Here is a 20311-nt window from a genome sequence, read left to right as displayed (position 1 = left end):
TAATCTTTTTAATGTACTGTTGAATCCTATTGGCTAGTATTTTGTTGAGTATTTTCGCATCTGTGTTCATCAAGGATATCGGTCTATAGCTCTCTTTTTTGGTGGGATCCTTGTCTGGTTTTGGGATCAAGGTGATGCTGGCCTCATAAAATGAGTTTGGAAGTTTTACTATTATTGTATTATTGTTGATGTGTTTCTTTGACAATCCCGATTTTATCAATAGAGGATGCATCATTAATTTTCCCCGACTCCTTCCAACAAGCTCTCCTCATTGTGAGCTCTTCATTCATATCTGGCATCCTCGTTTTCTGGGCCCAAAAAAAAAAAAAAAAAAAAAAGCCAATAACACTGGGGATAAGCCACAGCAATAATAAATAAAAAAAATTATTATAGTAATAATAACATAGCTCTCCTTTATTTAGCACTTAACTCTGCGCCAGAATCTGTGCTGGGTGATTTACACTCACCGTCTCAATGGATCTCCATTAACAAATCAGCACGACCTGTGATCACCATCGCCTTCATTCTATCCACAAAGAGACTGGGGTTTAGAGATGGTCATTCTGGGATTCAGACCCAGGCACATGAGCTCTGTGGACAGCTTTCTGCCAACAGGCGTGGGTCTTCCCTTTGGGGGAAACTCAGCCAGACTTGGTCTACACGTACCCCTTTTTTAAGCTCAACCCCCTTCTGTCAGTGGTACTTCCTGGGATGTTTCCGGGATGTACTTCCGGATCACCTCTCCCCTCTGTCAGCCTCATGGCCATTAAATGCCAGGGCCACGCTCGTTCTTTTTAGCTACTGCAGTTCTTTTCCTGAGGACACGCTATTTTCATTAGGATTAAAATGGCCCTCAGCAATAAATATTAAAAACCTGCCCAGTGAAAAGAGCAGTTTCCTCAGAAGCTTATGAGGATTAGAATTTTTAAGCAGGCCCCGCTACATATGATCACCCTCTCCTTCAGCAGCCCTTTGTGCGCTCCTGCATGGGTGTGCTTTCAGCATCAATCAGACCTGGTGTTTTGCTCAAATCTGTTCCTACTAATTGTCTGCCCATATTGCTGAGTGCGCCGGCTAGAATGGTCAGGGGAAAATAGGACCTCACCCCTTCTCCCACCCCCGGGGGTATTCAGATTCCATGTGCTTGATCTTTGTTGGTGGCGAGATGAAAACTCTTGCTATGCACAGCAGCTTTGCTCCTTGATGTTGATCGGGCAGCCCCGCGCATGGGGAACCTCGGCCCTTCTGTTTGTTAACAGAGCCACCCACGGAAGCCTCCGACCAGCAGAAGCCAGGAAGCCGCTAGTGGGAACCTCTGAGCCAGCAGACAGCTTTGGGAAAGCAAATTCATTTCCGTATGGATTGTGGTTCCACTGATTCGCGGCACGAGATGGTGATCCTCCATTTACTCATGTATAGGATGAAGATGGTAACATCTACCCATTGGGGCTGCCTGGAGATTAACAAAGCCTTCATAAAGTGTTGCGCATAAGGCTCGTAGCAGGAGGATGCTCTTCTGAAAATTAGTATCCTCCCCTCTCCTCTCTGGCTGCAAGCCTGAAGAGTAGGTGAGGCATTCATTATCCATGTTTCTAAACATCCCCGAAGACTTGTGGTTCCTGCATTAAAAACCACATTGACAGTTTCCAGCTAATTGGGTGTTCTTGGGTCTGAGTTTCTCCATATGAATATATGAACTTGAGAGTTTTAAAGAGTGTACAGTAATTATGTTCTTGGACAAACGGTACATTTTCTAGAGAAGCAAAGAGAATTTATTCAGCACCCGGAGCTGGGTAGGAATTGCTTGATATATGGGTGGCAACTCACAGTAACTAATGATTTACAATAAATACTTCAGCAAAGAAAAGTCTGGGTAAACTCTATATTTTATCCTTCTGGCCATGAGCTACAAAAGGCTTGCATCTTAAATCAACTGGTGGTTTGCACCAGAAGGATGTGGTCTAAATAGATTTGTATGACGGGGCAATTACTCATCATGGAAAGGATCCCAGCTGCCGTCGTGGCTTCTCCCTACGCAATCAGTGAGCAAGCAGTTATGGAATTACAGAGCTGACCTCCTGTCCACTGCCCCAAAGTCTCCCAAGCCAGAGTCACAGAGGATGTTCATCAGTGAGACCCAGGAGGCACGAAGAGCTATCAACACCCACAGCTGGGAATATACCATCTGGAAGGGACTCCTTGTCTCCCTCCTCATTTTTGTCATTGGTGCTGATTTTGGCAGGTGGCAGAAGGGCTCCACGGGGATGGCCTCAGTTCAGGATCCTTGTGAGACCATAGCTTTGCAGGGACTGGCAGCACAGTTTTATGAATCGCTAACTGTGTGACCCGGGGCGAGAAAACCACATTTCTCTGGCTTGCTATGCTTTTAGCTCCACCATGAAGATGACAATTTCTACCTAAAAAGACTTTTGTAAACTAAGGTGCACACAAGGTGTTGGCACTCAGTGAGTGTTCTTATCCCGCCTTATGTTCACAATCACTAATATTTACGAATCACTGCCATATGCCAAGAGCACATTGTGAATATAGCTCCCAACAGCTTCGTAGTATCTCTATCTAGAAGCAACAGAGGTCATAACTGACTTGCCTGTATACAGCTAGAATGGAGCTAGTAAATACCAGAGACAGCCTTGGGCTGGGGCAGGTGGGATCCAGACTGCCCTATAGCTCCAGTAGGGAGGAAACCGACCCTAGATGGGAGAGAAGACTTTCTGTGCTGGTTCTCAATACTCAACTTGCATGATCTCCATCCTCAAAGAGTTCATCCAATCTCATTGGAGGGTGATAAAGAAATAGCAGAAGACAAAAAAGCCCAGGGACAAACCCATGATAACTGTGACAGGAGCTCGAGGAAGATCCTGAGCTGACTCTAGAAAATCGGATCCCCTCTCCTACAGGTTCCGTTTCTGCCACCTTTTCACACTTCACTTGAGGTGGGGTTTTTTTGTTGTTGTTGTTTGTTTTTTCCCCCAGTGTCGTGTTTTACAGTTTTAAGGTTCTGATTTTGAACTAAAAGATGAAGGGTGGCTTTGGCTAAAGCAAAAAGAAAAGAAATACACATGCCAGAAAGAGAGAATTAATAATATTAATTCTCCTTCTTTCTCCTTCATACACAGAGATAGGTTTTATGGGAAAACAGAATCACTGTGGACAGAGAGTTATGTGTAAGGAGGTGTGGGGGAGTGAGGCAGAGAGCATCAGTTGAAATTATTGTTTTGTAAGTTCAGAAGGATTTCCCTGACCCCAGCAGATAGTAAGACAAATATTATCTTGGTATCTGAGAGCAGAGGTGACCATCCATTGCTCTGATAGTCAAACTCTCACTTTTATTTATTTTTTAAAATATTTTATTTATTTGCCAGAGAGAGTGAGGGAGAAGCAGGCTCCCCACTGAGCAGGGAGCCTGATGCAGGACATGATCCCAGGATCTTGGGATCATAACCTGAGCCAAAGGCAGAAGCTTAACCGATTGAGCCACCCAGGCATCCCCATACTCTCACTTCTAAAATAAATAACCAAAGGAAAGGTGGTAGTTGCATCCAATAGGTCACAAAGGAACAAGCCAGAGGCCAGGCTCTCAATCCCTGACAAGATGTCCTGTCCTCATAGATCCGTGCAATGAATGGGGGTGAGGGTGAGCAGGGAGTGTGCACCCACCTTTCTGAGAAGCTACGTATTGCTACGTGGACAGCACCTGCCTACCCTCACAGAATCTTCTTCCCCTCTACTAGCTGCACTTGGCGGTCCTGTGTCAGCCTGAGCCTGGCCCTATGTGGGGAGAGAGAAACCGCCCTGTGGAAGGAAACCCAGGGAGGGCATGGCAGGAAGGGGAGGGGGCCGGCACAGCCAATTAATTTTCCTGTGCTGCTTACTTCGTTATCCCCCAACCTGCTCTGATGAGAATAAGCGTAACTGTCCCCAGGATGTCAAGGTCTGGTGTTTTCAGTAAATCACACGGAAATCAGAAGTAGACTCACTGTGTCACTCTGAATAGAGGTACCTCAATCCATGCTCAGGTGGGAATGGTGAGGTTTGGTGGCTAGTCTGCTCCCCTCTGTGTCACGTGCCGTCTTTGAGACCTACTTGCCTCGTCGTGAAAGGAAATTCTGGGTATTTTCCTACTGGGCCTTTAAGACTCTTGTTACATGGATCTGGTCATGAAATAGTTATGTGTCCTATTCCTGAGATCTCCAGCTAGCAGTCACCTGGCCAAAGAAATGACAGTTTACAAAGCAACACCTACTTTGATCCAGAACTAAAGTATTTAGTAGAGCAGTTCCTCCTAAAAGGTGTTTCTTGGAAACATCATTGGTCCCATGGTACGTTTCCAGTGTATTGACGGCGGGACATATCGTTTATATGAGTTCAACCCAGCATTTCCAAAATTTATTTGGTCATTGAATTCTTTTGCTTTCCAACCTCTAGAGGCAGCCCTGAGCCCTGGTGTAGTAGGACATACTTGGGTAAGTGCCGACGCAGTCTGGAAGGATTGCTTCTGCTCCCTGCTCTCTAGTGCAGAGACAGGCTTTCTGCTTTTCACCACATGACTTCAGCATCAGAGGAGTCATCGTAATACCAATAATGCCTTCATTCTCTGCCTCATCCCAACATTGTATCTACAGAGGCTGACAAGTCAGCACTCTCCCACCAGTGACTGGGAGGTATCTCTGTGTGTTGCTTCCATGTTAGGGAAACAATTAGCATTTTCTTCTGCAAAAAGGCTCACTGCAATTTACTAACATTTTTCCCCTAGTAAAAATGATCAGTTTGATATCCCCTTGAAAAGGTAATAGTATAAGGAAAATCCGCAGCTGACCCAGGGGCATGATCAGACCTAAAAGCAGAAGGACCTTTAGGGTATGTACCACTTACCAAGCAAACCCTCCAAGGCAGGTCCTCTTATTACAACCATTTTGCAGATGAGGAAACTGAAGGTAGCTAGCTTCTCCAGGCTCCTACAGGAGCAGTCTGATTGCTTGAGAGCCCATGTGCTTAACCCCAGAAGAACAGGTAGCTGATGGGGATCCCAAGTTGGTGCCTTCAGAGTGACTGTCACCAAGAAGGCCGTGGAAGTTCCTGACGCTCCCTCTTCTAGATGCAGAGTGGTTAAGTACTTCTTCCAGATATTTCTGCTGTCCTTGCCACTGCATATGTCTAATGGTTCCCACAGAGCTTGGCCACAGGGGCAGACTGCCTTCTATTCAGCAGAATTCTTATTATCTGTGGCCTCTACATGCAGCCTCTCCCTACCTAGAGGGCTGGCTTCCTGGGCCTGCATTCACATGGGGCCCCGGACTGTGCTGTTCCCATCGTGAAACTCTCAAAAGCTTCTGAATAAGGGGCCTGCCGCATTACTTTTGCTGTAGACCCTCCCCACCCCCGCCCGTTATGAAGCTGGTCCTCCCTGCCTCTTTGATGTCATGTAAGAGGATTTGGGGTAGCAAATCTCTGTGAGAGGACCCTCCCTGAAATGTATGAAGGAGGGTCCCTAGAGATGATAGGTAGCAACTAGCTACACAATTGAACACATAACACACACTCAAGTTAGGTAAGTATGCCTGTGACAAGAATCATGCTCCCAAGTCTCGATTTCAGCAATTAGCCACGTATCCAGAGGTCAGTCCAAATCCACACCTGTTCTCTGCATCCATATGGTTCACAAGCACCCTGCTATCCAAGAAATGCATTGTTCAAGGACAAACTGCTTTGTTTCATGAAGTTTTATCTAGAAATCATGAGCTGTCCAAATATTCATACCTTTTGATGAAGTCATTCTATATTAAGGAAAGTAGGCTAAGGATATCTTTTTTTTATAATTAAAAAAATTTTTTTAATAAACATATAATGTATTATTAGCCCCAGGGGTACAGATCTGTGAATCACCAGGTTTACACACTTCACAGCACTCACCATAGCACATACCCTCCCCAATGTCCATATTCCCACCACCCTCTCCCTATCCCCGGCAACCCTGTTTGTTTTGTGAAATTAAGAGTATCTTATGGTTTGTTTCCCTCCTGATCCCATCTTGTTTCACTTATTCTTTTCCCACCCCCCAAACCCCCCATGTTGCATCTCTACTTCCTCATATCAGGGAAATCATATGATAGTTGTCTTTCTCCAATTGACTTATTTTGCTAAGCATAATACCCTCTAGTTCCATCCACGTCATCGCAAATGGCAAGATTTCATTTCTTTTGATGGCTGCATAGTATTCCATTGTGTATATATACCACATCTTCTTTATCCATTCATCTGTTGATGGACATTTAAGTTCTTTCCATAGTTTGGCTATAGTGGACATTGCTGCTATAAACATTCAGGTGCACGTGCCCTTTCGGATCACTACATTTGTATCTTTAGGGTAAATACCCAGTAGTGCAATTGCTGGGTTGTAGGGTAGCTCAATTATCAACATTTTGAGGAAACTCCATGATGTTTTCCAGAGTAGTTGCACCAGCTTGCATTCCCACCAACAGTGTAGGAAGGTTCCCTTTTCTCTGCATAAGGATATCTTTTTTAAAAAGGGGGAAAAAATCTATGAACCCTGATATTCAGTGAAGTGGTAGCAAGAAGAAAAAGAGAAAGCAAACTAAATGTTCAGAAACAGAGAGACGGTTAAATAAATTACGGAGTTCAACTTAAAGGAAAGTGCACCAGGGGTTGGTAAACTTTTTATACAAAGAGCAGAGTAGATATTTTGGGATTTGCAGGCCACAGTGTTTCTGTAACCACTAATCAATTCTGCCACTGTAACAGCCACAAACAACGCAAAAATGAATAATCATGGCCAAGTTTCAAAAACAAGCAATGGGCCAGACTTGACTTATGAGAAGTTGTTTGCTAATCCATGGCATCACCATTTGAATGATGATTGTGGAGACTGTATTACATGGGATAGTTAATGAAAATGAGCAGGATAAAAAACTGTATATCCTCAATGAGTACAACTGTGTATTTGTCTGTGTCTGTATATTTTACAATCTAGAAAGAAAACATACATATATGCAAGTAGTAGCTGGGCTGGAGAACGAGGATTGTAGGGTGATTTTCTTTTCTTTGCTCGGAGAGAGATTTTCTCAGCCTTGATGTTCTTTCATATATCTAATGCTCAATTATGTATGAAATAGATACAGGTTCCTGCTGACGAGTGCTTAGCTGGGCCCGTGGCCACTGTGTTGCTTGGCCTTTTCCAGGGAAGCTGGGCACGTCACTGAGCATTCCACAATCTGCAGTGGGGGGAGAGAGAGGAAAGAGAAGTGACATTCTTTGAAAACCATGCTAACTCTATCTTACCCGTGGATTCTTCCAGTTAATAACTGAACATAAGCGATCGTGAATTTGCGTTGGGAGACCACCTGCCTAAAAGACTCTCTTGTTTTGTTTTGCTTTATTGAACTATGGGGTGGTCTCCATTAGTGGATTTCACCGTATACAGATTTAGTCAAAGCCATTATTATATTTAAATTTGTTGAGCTGGAGTTTTATAAGAGATTTATCCCCAAAGGAAATCGACTCGCCTTTGTGTATGTATTCATTTCAAAATACAGTATCTTGTCTCATTAAATCCCAAAGAATGAGGGATTACAACAAAACAAAGCAAGGCACTGCCTTTATTAAGCAGGCTAAACAATGTGCAGTAAAGACGATGAGTTTTCTTTTCTTCCTTTGGGATTACATAATTGAACATAAGTTGATATAAAGAGAAGATTTCTGAATGAGACAGACTTGAAAACAATCTCATTTAAAAGAAAAACACATTTTTTTTCTTTTCTGGAAGGATCTGATATTAAATAAGAGATTTTCTCTCTAGTGCTCCTGTCTCTTAATTATCATAACGAAATAATTTCCCAAACTATACCTCTTGTTACTGGTTGTCATGGAAATAGTTGTGCTATATCCACAGTTGAGCATTAAAATATCACAATGAAATTCATAGAGAGGAGAGTGCCTGGAGAAGTCTCTTTAATTTTAATCTGAATGCATCTGATAATACCTCAAAGATAAATGATTACCATTCCCTTCATCCACAATTGATCAAAAAGCTGAGCAAATCATAAGGCCCTCTTCTCTTTTGCACAAATTTTTGGGTCTACCAGATTATTCTTTTGTGAGAACTGGGAGAAAGATGTTCAATCACCCAGCAATCCTCAAAGTAGAAGACTTTAGGAAATAATATTAATTAGCAATAATCACACCTTAGATAAACCTCATTGGCTATGATACTGCCACTGTACAAAGCTTAGGAAATAACATTAAAAGAAGCATCTGTTGACAGCTTGCTCTATGCTTGGTACTATGTTAAAGGTTTTGCATATATTAGCTAATTAAATCTTCATAGTAGCCCAGGGTGTAGATGCTGATGTTGTACCCATTTTATAGATGAAAAAGACAAGCAGTAAGGTAAGTAACAGAGTTACTAAGTTGTTGAGCAAAGACTTGAACTCAGGTCACTGGGATTCTAAAACCTCTTTTAGTGACTAGTCCAGTATGTTGCCTTACCAAAGGGAAATGTCCTAAAGGAGTGGGAAGGGAAGACTTGGCGGGGGGGGGGTATATCGAAAGAGGATTCTCCCTGAAAAAAGGTCTTCGGGCTAGGAGTCGAGGAAGATAATTTTACATTGTAGAATGTGAGTCTATGAAATCAAGTGCCAGTGGTTCAACCAGGCACTAAAAATGGGAGTAGAGATGGAAAAAACATGAACAGTCAAAGTTATCAGGAATTCCAGGACCTAATTCCCTGTTTCTAAAATAAAACAAAACAAACAACCAAAAACACCTTGAAAATTTTAAGATTTTTTTATCATTTGAAAATGACTTGAAAGTTGGGGATGGGCCATAGAGTCAGCTGGTAACTAGCATTTCAATAGCTTCTCTTGGGAAATTTGGACATACATTCTGTCATATCATAGCCATGTGCTTATACACACATAAACATAGTTACCCAATTTATTTGGCTTAATAATGGACTATATGATATACCATGTACAGTGTAATATAATATTATATATGTAAGAAATTCATTTTAAGGCATTTAAATTAAAAAAACTATCTACATTTACTTACCTTTCTTATTTATAGAGCATATTAATTTAATATTTACTTAATGACTTAGGGTAATCATCACAAACATTACATATTATTCTATTCTAAAATTCATGGCTTTGGGTGTCATTGAATTCTAGGGGACTCTCTGCTCCTACATCACATGACATTAGGCTACTATGCCCTTGAATCCTGAAGCTTATAATCTGGAGGTAGGATGTATCTTATGCTGTGTCAAGAAAATAGTATGTGCTTTGGAGTTTTAAACACTGGAATTGACTCCCAACTGTGTGTTCTTGTGTTGGTCACTTAAGTTTTGTGAGCCTGAGATCTTCTCATCTATAAAATGGAAATAAATTGCAATATTTCACTTAGAGTATTGTTTTGAGGATCAAAGAGAATGGATATAAAGGAACAAAGTTAAAAATGCTTAGTAAATGGAAATTTATTTTATTTATGTCACTTTCTTCTTCTTCTTCTTCTTTTTTTTTTTTATGTCGCCTTCTTTTTGTCAGTGTCCTGGCTTCCTACCATTAGTGCTATTTACTCTAGGAAAATCTCAACTCTTAATTAACTCACTCTTTAAAGCTGTGGACTGATAAATCAGATGACAGGTGATAAAACTTACTAAAATTAAGCCCTGCATAAGATTAAATAGGATCTGAGCAAATAAAAGGCATAGTTTCTATAACTGCTTAAAACTAGACTCCCTGCTCCTGATCTGTGGACTAGAATCTTGAACAGGGATGGTAAACAGGTTTCATCTTGTATGCCAACTCTAGTCTCTTCGAAGTGGCTGTCTGTAACACTGGATTGAAAAGGATTCTCTACCTGAGTCCTAGCTCAGCATGAATGAGGGCAGTGATCAATTAGTAATGTCTGCCTTGGGCAAGGGATTGGATAGGATGAGGTGGCTGGCATGTCAGTCACATATTTGCAAAACCTAATCTAGGTTCTCAAGCTTTCCAACTCAATTATCTTCCTATAAATGAGGGGTATATACATTTTGAATATGGGTGTATATATACGCACATTAGTCAGTATATGTATATATAAACAGATTCATGTGTTTTTATTGAAAAGTCTGAATGCATTGGGGATTCTCAATGAAACAGTTTTATTTTTCACTAACCAGTGTTCTCCACTGTTATGTCTAAGGTCCCTTCAGGCATCATCCATGACTTTTTGTAAAAATTGTTTTAAAAAGAATGATTTCAGCCCAGTTCGGAAGTCAAATCCCAAAACTAATAGAAATTTCCTCTCCTTTTCTCTGTAGCACAGGCTGGATTTGTATTTCAAGACATTTGCAGACACAAAGGCAAATGGGCTTCCCTTTAATTCCTCTTCCCCCTTCTTTTTCTAGGTCAGACTTTGGACACTTCCTTTGCCCCAACCCCAGCCCCATCCATTTCTGGGTCTCTGGGTTTTCTGGGAAGGGGAACTTGAGAGAGGGCAGAAATCCCTGACTGCCTACCTATAATGGAAGACAGCTTTGGTCTCACTCTGGCTTGGCCTAGTTTCATCTGCCACTGGTGACTTTTGTGTATGAGAGTTTATATGTGGTTTTAAGAGGTGATAGTCTTTACTCCCTCCCCTTCCCCCCATTGCTGATGGGTGGTTGTGCCTACGTTTGTGAACATAGTTCCTCACCTCTACCCTCTCTCCAGATGAGGTAAACTTCATTTGGTTGCCACCTGTGTAGCCCCATGGTTTTTGCGTTTTGCATTGGAGCTGTGGGTAATTGCCATTATACATTTCAAAGGTAAGGTGGGTCAACCCCTCCCTCCCCATATCCTTCTCAAGAATATACTACATTGTTTTGGACCAGCCTGCTATCATTAGAGACCTCTAGGAAGGAGGCAGACTCCAGACTCCACATTCCTTATGTCACAAACTCCAGTGGATACACTGAGCTTCCCACTCATTCCTTCTCCACTCTCTACCCCACTGGCAGGGCCAAGGAAGATCTTCAGGTTTCCAGCTCAAACGAATTCACAGTTATAGTGGGGAGATGCTAGTCTTTCCTTCATTGGGAACTCTTAATTTCTGAGCCATTCTCTTAAGTGCCCCTTCTTTATGTTTATGTGGTTTATATTCAGCTGTAGTTTTGGCATCTGGTGCTGGGCCTGACATCAGCAGCTCAGGCAGTCAGAAAGGAAAGATGGATATAAAGTGAGAGAGAGCGATCGAGGATGAGCTGGCATCTGTCAACGTTTCACTGTCTCTCACTTCAAAGATGGGGAGTCTTCTAGAAGCTGGTGCCACTTGCTATGGAGCTAAACACAGGTCTGGCCTAGGAGTTGAGCTGAAGGAGGAAATCTGATGAGAACCAGGAGAGCTGTGGGCTGTAAAAGGCTTGTAAAATAAGCTAGTGGGTTCCTGACAATATGCTTGAGCATAAGCTCAGTGTCTGAGCTTCTAAGAGATGGCTGCATCCTCCCTTCTGCTTTGTGGTTTCCTTGGGAGTTCCTCTTATGGCCAATTCCAGCCCAGACCATACTGAGAAGGGAATTCAAGAAAACACATTTCTAGCTTGGCTAAGTTACACAGTACAAAGTGCCTAAGACTTTGAATTCCAGTGATTCTTTTGTTTTCTACCCACTTTCAGTCTTCTCATCTAGACTTGGATGGGGATCAAAATTGGATGGTGGCTAGTGGCAGTACAGCTAATCTCTTAGGAGTCCTGGATGGGAACCTAGCCCCATTTGTTTGAATGTGGGTGCCCTGATTCTTCCTATTCTCAGTTTTGGACCCTGGTCACCATTTCCAAGGCAGTAGGAAATGTTTCACCAGATAAGACTGCATTTTATCACATTCTGAAAGATTCTATTTCACAACCCCATTAGATGAGATTATATTTTTAAAAGAATCTTTTGTGAAGGAAGGGACCGGTACCTGGACCATGCTAGTTTACTTTTAGCTGTTTAGACATTTCTTTCTATCATCACCTTTCAAGTATAATAAGCAAATTCACAGTGTACATGACAATTTTGCTAATTTAGATCTAAGCCAGTGCTTTTGAAAATATGAGAGGAGTGTAAAAAATGATATCAAGTAGATCCTTGTTTATCTTATATATATAATCCATGCCCTTTCTTAGAAATAGTATATTTCTATGGGACCAGAATGTTATTTTTAGCTTGATTCTATTGTATTCTATTATTAAAGAACTCAGAATCCATTCATTAGCATATTGTTATTAGGGAAAACATAAAAATGTAGTAGATACTTTATTGATATATACAATCTCTAATTCTAGGGCTTAGATTAGAAAGACAAGATTCAGGACATAAATGTAGATGTATAATAGAGACACTTATGATATAGTTCATGAGGTTAAATGAACTATACTCTACATTGATTCCTAAGTGATTTCCTGAATATGTTTTGCTTATAATTTATGCTACATTCACCCATATCCATCCACTACCAAAAAGGATCTGAGGTGACTGATTTTCTAGACTTAAACTAATCCTGTGCATAATTCAAGATAAATAAACTATGAACTATGTATGATTTATTTAACTCTTCCACTAAAGCTGTCTAAATATTTTCTCTAAGTACTAAATATTTCTAAATCATACAGGATATATTTAAATTCAGTGACTGATTTGTTGAAAGTAAATGTAATATAAACCTCCAGCTACATGCACACACATGCAAATGTTCAGAAAAAGGCATGGGAGGATTCACTCCCAAGTGTGAGTAGCAGTTCTCACTGAGGAGGAGCGAGACACTGTGTAGGGAGGAAGCAGGGGGATATTTGGTATCAGGGGAGAAAAAGAAGTGCTTTCATTTGCAATTTTTACAAAACGTGTGTGTTCATGTACTACTATTATATTTAAGGCAACAAACACTTGTAATTAAAAGATAACATCAATTTTAATTTAAAAAGGCATAGATCTGTAGAATCTTTAAATAGACTGATTACCAGCAATGAAGTTGAATCAGTAATCCAAAAGTCCCAACAAACAGAAGTTCCGGACCAGATGGCTTCACAGGAGAATCCTACCAAACATTTAAAGAAGTTAGCACCAATTCTTCTTAAACTATCCTCAAAGATTGAAGAGAAAGGAAAACTTCCAAATTCATTCTAAGAGGCCAATATTACCCTGGCCAGATGCCAAAACCAGATAAAGACACCACTAAAAATAAAAACTACAGGCCAGATCCCTGATGAACATAGATCCAAAAATCCTCAATAAAATACTAGCAACCTGAATCCAACAATACCTTAAAAAAATAATTTACTGTGATCAAGTGGGATTTATTTCTGGGATGCAAACATTTGCGAATCAATCAATGTACCACATCACACCAATAAGAGAAAGAATAAAAGCCATATAATCATTTTAATAGATGCAGAAAAAGCTTTTGACAAAGTACAACGTTCATGATAAAAACCCTCAACAAGGTAGGTCTAGAGGTAATATAGTTCTAGAGGTAATATACCTCAACTTAATAAAGTCCCTATATGAAAAACCCACATTGGACATGTACTCAATGAGGAAAACCTCATTGAGAGATTTTCCCCTAAGGTCAGGAACAAGACAAGGATATCCACTTTCATCACTTTTATTCAACGTAGGACTGGGAGTTCTAGCCACAGCAGTCAAATGACAAAAAGAAATAAAAGCATCCAAGTCAGTAAGGAAGAAGTAAAACCTTCACTATTTGAAAACCGTTGCACATGATATTATGTAGAGAAAACCCTAAAGAGTCCACTAAAAAACTGCTAGAACTGATAAACAAACTCAGTAAAGTTGCAGGATGCAAAATCAACATATAGAAATCTGTTGTATTTCTATATACCAATAATGAAGGCGCAGAAAGAAATTAAGAAAAAAATCCCATTTACAACTGCACCAATAATAATAAGACATGTAGGAATAAACCTAACCAAAGAGGTGAAAGACCTGTTCTTGGAAAATTATAACACTGGTGAAAGAAATTGAAGATGATACAAAGAAGTGGAAAGACATTCTATGCTTATGGATTGGAAGAACAAATATTGTTTAAATGTCTATTCTACCTGAAGCAATCTACATATTTGTTGCAATTCCTAGCAAAATACCAATAGCATTTTTCACAGAGGTAGAACAAACAATACTAAAATTTTTATGGACCCATAAAAGACCCCAAGTAGCCAAAGCAACCTTGAAAATGAAAGCAAAAGTGGAAGTATCACAATTCCAGACTTCAAGTTCTATTACAAAGCTGTAGTGATCCAAACAGTATGATACTGGCACAAAAGTAGACACATAAATCAATGGCCCAGAATAGAAAACCCAAAGTAAACTCACAATTATAAGGTTAGTTAATCTTTGACAAAGGAGAAAAGAATATCCAATAGGAAAAAGCATCTCTTCAACAGATGGGGCTGGGAAGACTAGATAGCTACATGCAAAAGAATGAAACTGGATTACTTTCTTTCGCCATACCCAACAATTAACTGAAAATGAATTAAAGACCTAACTATGAGACCTGAAACCATTAAAATTCTAGAAGAGAGAACAGACAGTAATTTCTGTGACATTGACTATAACAACAATTTTCTAGCTATGTCTCCTGAGCCAAGGGAAATAAAATCAAAAATAAACTATTAGGAACACATCAAAATAGTTTTTGCACAGTGAAGAAAATAATAAAACTAAAAAGCAATCTACTGAATGGGAGAAGATATTTGTTTTTTTTCTTTTTTTTAAGATTTTATTTATCCATTTGACAGACAGAGATCACAAGTAGGCAGAGAGGCAGGCAGAGAGAGAGAGAGGAGGAAGCAGGCTCCCTGCAGAGCAGAGAGCCTGATGTGGGGCTCGATCCCAGGACCCTGGGATCATGACCTAAGCCAAAGGCAGAGGCTTTAACCCACTGAGCCACCCAGGCGCCCCGGGAGAAGATATTTGTAAATGACCTATCCAATAAGGGGTTAGTACCCCCAATACATAAAGAACTTAAACAACTCAACACCCAAAAAAAACAAACAACACAACTTAAAAGTGGGCAGAAGATATGAACAGGCATTTCTCCAAAGAAGATGTACAGATGGCCAACAGACACACAAAAAGATGTTCAATAAGACTAATCATCATGGTAGTGCAGATCAAAACTACAATGACATAACACTTCACACCTGTCAGAATGGCTAAAATAAAAAACAAAAGAAATAGCAAGTGTTGTGAGGATGTGGAGAAAAAGGAAGCTTTGTGCACTGTTGGTGGGAATGCAAACTGGTGCAGCCACTGTGGAAAACAGTATGGAGGTTCCCCCAAAAGTGAAAAGAACTACCCTAAGAATGAGTAATCATACTACTGGGTATTTACCCCCAAAATACAAAGATACTAATTCAAAGGGATACACGAACCCTTGTTTTTTACAGCATTATTTGCAATAGACAAATTATGGAAGCAGCCCAACTGTCCATCAGTTGATGAATGGATAAAGAAGATGTGGTATATATATAACAGGATATTATTCAGCCATAAAAAAAGAATGAAATCTTGCAATTTGCAACAACATGGATGGAGCTAGAGAGTATAATGCTAAGTGAAGTAAGTCAGTCAGAGGAAGACAAATACCATATAATTTTACTCATATGTGGAATTTAAGAACCAAAACAAACCAACAAGGGGGCTGGGGAAGAAATTAAAAAAGAGAGAAAGACAAACCAAAAAACAGACTCTTAATTATAGAGAACAAGCTGGTGGTGACAAGATGGGAGGTGGGTGGGGGATGGGTGAAATAGGTGATGGGGATTAAGAGCACCGTTATCATGAATGCTTAGTAATGCATAGAATTGTTGTGTCACTGTATTGTATGCCTGAAACTGATACAACCCTATGTTAACTGGAATTGAAATGAAAAACTTAATAAAAAATTATATCAGTTTAAAAAAAAGAAGTCTATGTGGGAGGTGTCTGTCACCCTGAGCTCAACCCATGAGCCTGAGATTCCTGATGTTTAAACAAAGTTTAACCAGTGAATGGGCAAATTCACCCCTAGCTACATACCCTTTCTGCTCACGTGGCTGCTGTAAATATTTGATGGGGTCGTGGATATAAAACAATTTGCACAGTAACTGGCATGTAGTTAGCTCTTAATAGATATCAGGAATGATGGCTGTCATTTACGTTCTCACAACAAAATGGCATAGATGGGGATGAAAGTCGTTACATTTTATATGTATAATAATTATAATGAACTTTTCTATTTTTTGGCATGAAAAGATATTTATCATGGATTAGTAAGTGAAAACAAGCACTATTTCAAAGCATGCTTGGGGTGAGTGCAATTCTATAAAACAATCTAGAAAGTGTGTGTATGCTTGTATTTTTGCATGTGTGTAGAACTGGTCTGAGGTTAATCTATACACTAAAACACTGAAGTGATTATCTCTAAGTGGAGGTGGTAGGTAGTCTTTCTCCTTCTCTTATGCTGTTTTTACCTTTACTTTTAAAGTTTAGGAAAGTCAAAACATTTAAATCAAATACCCCGTTAAATTCAACATCATTTAAGTAAGATTTTCTGGGAAGAGTGTTTTCCAGGTAGCTCTTTCCCACTAGTCTTTATTTTTCATTTGTTCCCTTGGAGATGAGGTACTCACACTGGGTACACTCATAGACTTTTTCTTTTTTTAAAAGATTTTATTTATTTATTTGACAGACAGAGATCACAAGTAGGCAGAGAGGTAGGCGGCAGGTGGGAGGGGGAGCAGACTCCCTGCTGAGCAGAAAGCCCGATGCGGCTCCATTCAAGACCCTGGGAATCATGACCTGAGCCGAAGGCAGAGGCTTAACCCACTGAACCACCCAGGCGCTCCCACTCATAGACTTTTGAAACCACTTACTCTATGTACAGACATAATTTTTATATGCATAGTCATGTACATTTATATATGTACAAATCCTAACACAGAAATAGTAGACTAAAAAATGAACATCTTCACACTAAATAAGTAGTCATTATAATACAAATAATTAAATAATTTTCATTTTTTTAAAAAGATACATAGGGCACCTGGGTGACTCAGTCGGTTACTCGTCTGCCTTCGGTTCAGGTCGTGATCCCGGGTTCCTGGGATTGAGTCCCACATCGGGCTCCTTGTTGGGCGGGAAGCCCGTTTCTCTCTCTCCCTGCTGCTACCCCAGCTTGTGCTCTTACTCCTCTCTCTCTCTCAAATAAATAAATAAAATCTTAAAAAAAAATAAATATAATGTCTTTTTTCTCCCCTGAAAGGAACCACATCACTGGATTTCCTTACACTCCTTTCTTCCCCTACTCCATATCATCTATCAAATCTCCTTCTACTACTTTCCACAAAGATGATGGTCGTTTTGAATGATACAGAGGCGCCTGGCTGGCTGAGTCAGTAGAACACGTGACTCTTGATCTCAGGGTTGTGAGTTCAACCCAACCCAACGGTGGGCGTGTAGCCTACCTAAAATAAAATAATAATAATAATATTATTACGAAAACATACACAATTCTTACATACAACAGGTATTTTTAAGGCAATTTTTATATATTAACTTATTTAATCTGTACAAAAACCTTCAGGGTGAGTACATTATTAGCCACAGTGTCTCGGAGGGGACAGGGCCACAGAGCCATCGACAGCTTGCCCAAGGTTTCACAGCTTCTAAGTGGCCAAGGGGGGATTCAAGCCAAGTGAGTCTGGGGTCAGAGGCCAGGCGCTCAATGAGAGCACCTCCCTCCCTCACACACTCCCTATTACTGAAGTCAGGGCGGTGTGATCCCTGACCCAGGTGCTCTCTCTCAACCACGAAGCAACTGCGGCCGCTACGTTACATTCCTGAAGAAGAGGCTTTGCTGCTTCCCTCTCACCAGTTCCTTCCTGGGACCTATGTCCAGGAACGCGACCGTCAGGAATGGGAGCTGACTGTTCCTCAAAACAAAAAGTCAGTCACACAAACAATCCTGGTCTGTTGCCGTTACCCAGCCTCGACCCTGCCCTTGAGTGGTCATTTATTCACCCATAAAGATGATCGCATTCCAGATCTGAAAAGGAATACCAACAGGTTCTGAAACACCGACTACACGCGGGGCATTATTTTGGGCGTGGTGCCCTGAATTAACTTGGTTTGATTCAAGGAAATGATCGGGGCAGGTAGGACCTTGGGGAGGGTGGGAATCTGGAGTCGACCGCGAATATTAAGTTAAATTTAAATGAGAAATGCTTCAGTTACGAACAGAAGAGAAAATGAAATGGCAGCATTTCATTTAGATACTGAGCAGTCTGAAAAATCAGTCCGCTGGGTTGTGAAAGCTGTAACGGACAGACCCTCAAGTCACGCCCACCATATATTTTCATACTAGATTTGAATGAAAACATGTAAATAAAATGCGTGGCCCCGAGGTTTGAAATGACCCCTTTGACCTGATCTCAAGGTGCTGCAACTAAATAGAGTTAATAAGATCAATACACAGAGGACGGGTTTCCCTTGCTTGCTTTTAAAAATATTTCCTGTAAACCGCTCTGTATTTCCATGGAAACACAAAGAGAACCTCGCGGTGAGGTGAGCAGAAAGCAGCAGAGAAAAGGGGCAGATTAGCAGCCTTGGCTACTGTGAATAATTACCTGCGTAAAAGGGATTGCTTTTGGAAATTGCACAATCTTTGTAGCTGTCACTCACTGGTGATCTCAGGTTTCGCTGGGATTGGAAACCAATGGCTTTGGTTCATTTGATTTGCATTCAGAAAGCCCCCCCACCTCTCACCACCAATCCAAGAGATGATGAAGTCCCTTTTCTCCTGTCTTGCTTAGAAAGAGCACTCAGCCACAGGAGAAAAGGCACAATCTGTTTAGCCTTAAGGTTCCCTACTTTCTCATTTACCCAGCTCTTGGCTCCCGGGGATTTTGTTCAGGGTTAGAGAAGAGTTAGCCAAATGCCCAGAGAAGCAGCTGTTCCTTAGAAACAAACTGGGAAGATAAACAATCGACCCTCCTGTTCCTCAGCTGGGGAAGGCAAATGGCTGGCCAGCGGGTTCAGAAAGTGATGTTTCCAATGAGTGCCTACCATTCGACGTCGAGAACGTATTTTCCAACGAGTAAAGCGCCTGGGGGCTTCGGGGAGCTGGGAACTTCTGTACTGTAAAGGAATATGGTGCTCGGACATAAGAAAATGGGCTAAGAGGACCACGCTGGTTCCTCTAGCCTTTAATTAGCTGCATCTCCACGGAAACCCTTTCCCATTTTCCCAGTTGTCTCTGTAAATCAATTTAGAGCCACTTTGCGGAGGCTCCAGGCAGACAGAGCGGAATCACAGCTCTTCCAAGAGGTGTGAGTCTCTCCCATTTATCATCCTAGGGTGCTTGCTTCAAAGCCGAGTCCGAGGACTACTTAAAGGCCAAAAAATCTAAACAAAATGGGCTTGTGCCGTCTGGATGGGGTTGAAAATTTTGAGAATGCGTGGCAGAAAATTCCAAGCACAGACCTGGAAAGCGATTTGCAAGAGACCTCACAAAGGGCTTAGAAAAAATAAACAGTCGATGAACTCCCGTCCACAAACACATACACACACACAAGCAATGGGGCTGGAATAGAAATGTGAACTTTACTGGAACCCGTATTTGGCACAGGAAGAGGTTTTCCCAGCTTTGGCCTTCAGCAAGGAGGTTACTACTGAATTATTGACAACACTGCCAAGCTTGACAGCCTTTTTTACATTTATTGGTTCCCACTCCAGCCTGTAAATATTTAAGCTATTTGTGGTATTGGGAATGTGATTATGTGATTAGAATTAGCGGATCCTCTGATAAGGAAACCCGTGGGATTTATAAATTTTGAAAGAGTATAAAAATAAATGGGTGTGTGTGTGCGTGTGTTGTGTGTGTTTGTCTAGCTGATTTCAGTCACTACAAGAAAGGGTGGGAGTAAGGTTTTAAAGCCAAAACAGAAGTCTAGTCCCAAAGCATGAAGCATCTGAACCCAAAGAATTCTGGATGAGCATTTTTGAATGTTTTTCAATCCGTGGACATCTGTTGACTCACTGAGAAACACCTGAGGGGCAAAGGAAACTTGCAATTCGGCCATCTGGTCATCTTCTTGTTCAAGCATCTGTCCTTCTGGACCCTCTTCCCTAGACCACCAGATCAGTCACTTTCAGTGTTTTTTGATCTTAGCCTACTGCAAGAAATGCTTCTTTTTATCCTGCCACTCAGGATATTTGCAACACACTCACAGATATTATGGAAATGAAAGTTCCTAAAATGATACTTACCCAAA

The 20311-nt window shown here is 40.9% G+C and overlaps 1 non-coding gene across 1 annotated transcript; it reads right to left on the bottom strand.

Annotated features, from left to right (window-relative positions):
- Positions 1–8120: 8120 nt before the first annotated feature.
- LOC131813433 (U4 spliceosomal RNA) lies at positions 8121–8264 on the bottom strand. Its single transcript, XR_009346817.1, has one exon. It is a non-coding gene; the product is annotated as a U4 spliceosomal RNA (small nuclear RNA).
- Between the last annotated feature and the right edge of the window lie 12047 nt (positions 8265–20311).

Source organism: Mustela lutreola, chromosome 12 (assembly GCF_030435805.1).
Source record: "Mustela lutreola isolate mMusLut2 chromosome 12, mMusLut2.pri, whole genome shotgun sequence".
NCBI classification, from domain to species: domain Eukaryota; kingdom Metazoa; phylum Chordata; class Mammalia; order Carnivora; family Mustelidae; genus Mustela; species Mustela lutreola.
The sequence above is the reverse complement of the archived record's forward strand: the minus strand, read 5'-3'. Positions and strand labels throughout refer to the sequence as shown.